The sequence below is a fragment of the Pimephales promelas genome, chromosome 2 (genome assembly GCF_988280905.1).
Source record: "Pimephales promelas chromosome 2, fPimPro1.hap1.1, whole genome shotgun sequence".
NCBI lineage: Eukaryota > Metazoa > Chordata > Actinopteri > Cypriniformes > Leuciscidae > Pimephales > Pimephales promelas.
The window spans coordinates 51,392,237-51,397,236 of NC_142770.1; positions in this window are offsets into that span (position 1 = coordinate 51,392,237).

The window sequence follows — 5,000 nt, forward strand, 5'->3', positions numbered from 1 at the left end:
GACCCCAGATGACGCATCCCCGCCTGGATGTCAGAAACCGATACCGAGCACCATTTTTTAGCCCGTCGCCTTGTCCGATTGGGGCGCTTGTCCCCTTCCTCGACAAAACCCCGAAGGCCCGTCTCAGGACCACCTCGGCACCGACGGGGGCTCCGCCAGGCAGACGCATTCGCTCGTGCCCGAAAACGAGGCGCTCTCCCCGGTCGCCAGCCGGGGGAGGTTCGTTAGCATTGGGAATCTCGTTCGCACGCAACAGCACGGACACTCGCCGTTTACCCAGACCGACCGTTCGACAAGCATATGCCTGGGGTGCACTTTTTCCATAAAACCAGCCCGTCTTTTCCTGGAGGTCTCGTACTTCCAGAGCTCCGACGGGGGCGCAGTCTGGATTTTATATGCCCACCCAGAGCGAGTCTGAGTGGGACTCACGACGGTCTGATCAATGGTAGGGGGTGCTCTGTGTTTTGCACCACCACACTTGCCCTCTTCCATACAGCCCCGAAGGCCCGTTTTAGGACCGTCTTCCCTCCAGGTCGAGCTCCAGGGGGTGTCGGGCGAATCTGACTCTGGCCCAGGACGGGGCCACCCTCCCTGGGCTGGCCAGGGAGGTCTGAGACCATGGAGCTTTGGAACCACACCACGTCATTGGACTTAGTCGATTTTACTCAAATTTTTTGGCACCAGAGCCGGACCCCGCCACGCGCGCCGGGCTCGTGCCCAGGAAAGACGCACCCTGCCTGGGGTGCACTTTACATAAAACCGGCCTGTCTTTTCCTGGAGGTCTCGTACTTCCAGAGCTCCGACGGGGGGGGCGTAGTCTGGATTTTATATGCCCACCCAGAGCGAGTCTGAGTGGGACTCACGACGGTCTGATCAATGGTAGGGGGTGCTCTGTGTTTTGCACCACCACACTTGCCCTCTTCCATACAGCCCCGAAGGCCCGTTTTAGGACCGTCTTCCCTCCAGGTCGAGCTCCAGGGGGTGTCGGGCGAATCTGACTCTGGCCCAGGACGGGCCACCCTCCCTGGGCTGGCCAGGGAGGTCTGAGACCATGGAGCTTTGAACCCACGTCACGCCATTGGACTTAGTCGATTTTTCTCAATTTTTTTGGCACCAGAGCCGGACCCCGCCACGTGCGCCGGGCTCGTGCCCAGGAAAGATGCACCCTGCCTGGGGTGCACTTTTCAGAAAACCAGCCTGTCTTTTCCTGGAGGTCTCGTACTTCCAGAGCTCCGACGGGGCGTAGTCTGGATTTTATATGCCCACCCAGAGTGAGTCTGAGTGGGACTCACGACGGTCTGATCGCTGGTAGGGGTCCTCTGTGTTTGCCACCACCACGCTTCCCCCTCTCTCATACATCCCCGAAGGCCCGTTTTAGGACCGTCTTCGCTCCAGGCGGAGCTCCAGGGGTGGCGGGCAAATCTGAATCTGGCCCAGGACGGGCCACCCTCCCTGGGCTGGCCAGGGAGGTCTGAGGGCATGGAGCTTTGGAACCACACCACGTTATTGGACTCTGTCTATTTTTTCCCCCAAACTTTGGCACCAGAGCCGGACCACCACACCATGTGCGCTGGGCTCGTGCCCAGGAAAAGATGCACCCTGCCTGGGGTGCACTTTTCAAAAACCAGCCTGTCTTTTCCTGGAGGTCTCGTAACTTCCAGAGCTCCAGCGCGGCGTAATCTGGATTTTTACATGCCCACCCAGAGTGACTCTGAGTGGGACTCACGACGGTCTGATCGCTGGTAGGGGGTCCTCTGTGTTTGCCACCACCACGCTTCCCCTCTCTCATACATCCCCGAAGGCCCGTTTTAGGACCGTCTTCGCTCCAGGCGGAGCTCCAGGGGTGGCGGGCGAATCTGAATCTGGCCCAGGACGGGCCACCCTCCCTGGGCTGGCCAGGGAGGTCTGAGGGCATGGAGGTTTGGAGCCACCGCACATTTTTTGTACTCTGTCGTTTTTCGAGATCTGGGCTTCAGAGTCGAGCCCAGGCTCCGTTTCAAGGTGGGCATTGGGCTTCGTTCTTGCCCAGGAGACCCGCACCCTGCCTGGGATGCACTTTTCAGAGAAACCGGGCCGCCTTTTCCTGGAGGTTCTCGTGTTTTTCAGAGCTCCACCACAGCAGAGATTGAATCCTCTTCCCCAGCCAGAGTGCACCCTCTCTGGCTTGGGTGAGTGCCTTGAGTGCCCTGGAGGTCCGAACCAACAGCACGTTTATGGACTTTGTCTATTTTTCCAAATTCGACTCCAGAGTCAAGCCGGCCAAGGGGCTCTCTGAAGGCCCCTCTCTCCCTCCCTCATCCTCTACAAGAGCCCCATGGTCCGTTTTAGGACCGTCTTCGCTCCAGGCGGAGCTCCAGGGGTGGCGGGGGAAATCTGAGTCTGGCCCAGGACGGGCCACCCTCCCTGGGCTGGCCAGGGAGGTCTGAGGGCATGGAGGTTTGGAGCCACCGCACCTTTTTGGACTCTGTCGTTTTTCGAGATCTGGACTTCAGAGTCGAGCCCAGGCTCCGTTTCAAGGTGGGCATCGGGCTTTATTCGTGCCCAGGAGACCCCGCACCCTGCCTGGGATGCACTTTTCAGAGAAATCGGGCCGTCTTTTCCTGGAGGTTTCGCGTTTTTTTTTTTTTTCAGAGCTCCACCACAGCAGAGATTGAATCTGCTTCCCCAGCCAGAGTGCACCCTCTCTGGCTTGGGTGAGTGCCTTGAGTGGCCAGGGCCAACATCACCCACGGGCATCGGGCTTTATTCGTGCCCATGAGACCCGCACCCTGCCTGGGATGCACTTTTCAGAGAAACCGGGCCGTCTTTTCCTGGAGGTTTCGCGTTTTTTTTTTTTCAGAGCTCCACCACAGCAGAGATTGAATCTGTTTCCCCAGCCAGAGTGCACCCTCTCTGGCTTGGGTGAGTGCCTTGAGTGGCCAGGGCCAACATCACCCACGGGCATCGGGCTTTATTCGTGCCCATGAGACCCGCACCCTGCCTGGGATGCACTTTTCAGAGAAACCGGGCCGTCTTTTCCTGGAGGTTTCGCGTTTTTCCAGAGCTCCACCACAGCAGAGATTGAATCTGCTTCCCCAGCCAGAGTGCACCCTCTCTGGCTTGGGTGAGTGCCTTGAGTGGCCAGGGCCAACATCACCCACGGGGCATCGGGCTTTATTCGTGCCCAGGAGACCCGCACCCTGCCTGGGATGCACTTTTCAGAGAAATCGGGCCGTCTTTTCCTGGAGGTTTCGCGTTTTTTCCAGAGCTCCACCACAGCAGAGATTGAATCTGCTTCCCCAGCCAGAGTGCACCCTCTCTGGCTTGGGTGAGTGCCTTGAGTGGCCAGGGCCAACATCACCCACGGGCATCGGGCTTTATTCGTGCCCATGAGACCCGCACCCTGCCTGGGATGCACTTTTCAGAGAAACCGGGCCGTCTTTTCCTGGAGGTTTGGCGTTTTTCCAGAGCTCCACCACAGCAGAGATTGAATCTGCTTCCCCAGCCAGAGTGCACCCTCTCTGGCTTGGGTGAGTGCCTTGAGTGGCCAGGGCCAACATCACCCACGGGGCATCGGGCTTTATTCGTGCCCAGGAGACCCGCACCCTGCCTGGGATGCAGATCGGTTTGTGTGAGTCCTGGTTGTGTGAGCGTTACCCTTCTACATCACCCCCAAGGCCCGTTTTAGGACCGTCTCGGCTCCGGGCGGACAGCCGGGGGGCGGGGGGCGAATCTGCCTCCGGCCCGGGTCGGAGCTCCCTCCCCGGGGCCGTGCGTGGAGACCCGTCGCGCCCGGAGCTCCCGTGCAACCCCACGTTTTGGACTTGGGTTTTGGAGCGAGCGAGCGGGGTCGAACCCCGGGGGCCGAGCCGCCACGGAGTCCCCGAGCCCCGGGGACGAAGCCCCGGGAGCGAGGTCCCTCCGTGGAGGCGCGAGCCCCCAGGGCCCGGCCGCCCGCCCGGGGAGGAGAGCGCACGCTCCCCTACCCCTCAGAACCCACGTGGCTGGTTGCAGCAGACCCTGTGCACCGGAGGTTCCTCCAGGAGCGCGGGGCTGGGTGCTCTAAGCCCAAGTCATACAGGCAACCATGCCTCCCCGGGACTCCCCCTGCGAGCGGCGGCTGTTTGAAGGACGGTAACCCCACCGCACGGGGCTTCAAACGACCGTAGCTCTCCGAAGGCGGCTCCGATCGACGCCAAATTTTTGTCGGCTGGAGAACGGGACGAGACCTTTCGAATGAGACCGCCCCCAGCCCCGTGGGCCCCCGGGGGCCCGAGATACGGGCCCCCAAAGCGCCCCGGAAGCGGAAAAACGCAAATATCTCGCCGAAAACTCGACGTGCCCGGCCGAGGCCGGGCTCATTCGAACCGTCTCGCCGAGCTGAACGCGTCCATATGCGTTTCGTCGTTTTTGGTCGAGTATTCGCGGAGATATCGGCCGAAAACCCTCGGCCGCGCTCTGAAATGGCGCCCGCCGATGACGTCACGATCCCGGGAGAAAATCGCCCGTATCTCCGCGACGCGAAGGCCCAGAGAGCTCAAATTTGGGTGGCGAGGTCCCACGGGGGCCCTCGCTCGAACCAGGGCGGCGGCGGGCCCCGGGGACGCCCCCTACCGGATCGCCGTTCGCCGGGACCCCCGACTTTGAACGGCTATAACTCGGGGACCCGGGCGAGTTGGACCTCGTGGGTGGGCTCTTTCGAAAGGCCCCGTCCGGCACTACGGTCGATTCGAGTTTGGGGAAGATTGGCCCGGGGGTTCGCGAGATATAAGCCAAAAACGCCGCGCCTTTGACCGGGCCTAACTCCCTGACCCCGAGGCCCCCGGGGACGCGGGTGGCCTCTTTGGATAGGGCCCCCCGAGGCCTACGGAAGACCCGAGTTTGAAATTTTTTCGCCCGGCCGTTTTCGAGATATCGGCGAAAAACGGAATCTTCCCGTCCGGTGGGTGGGTGGGTGTGGGTGTGGGTGTCTCCGGGGGGCGGGGGGACTTCCAGGACCCCGGGGGGGCCACCTGGCCGTG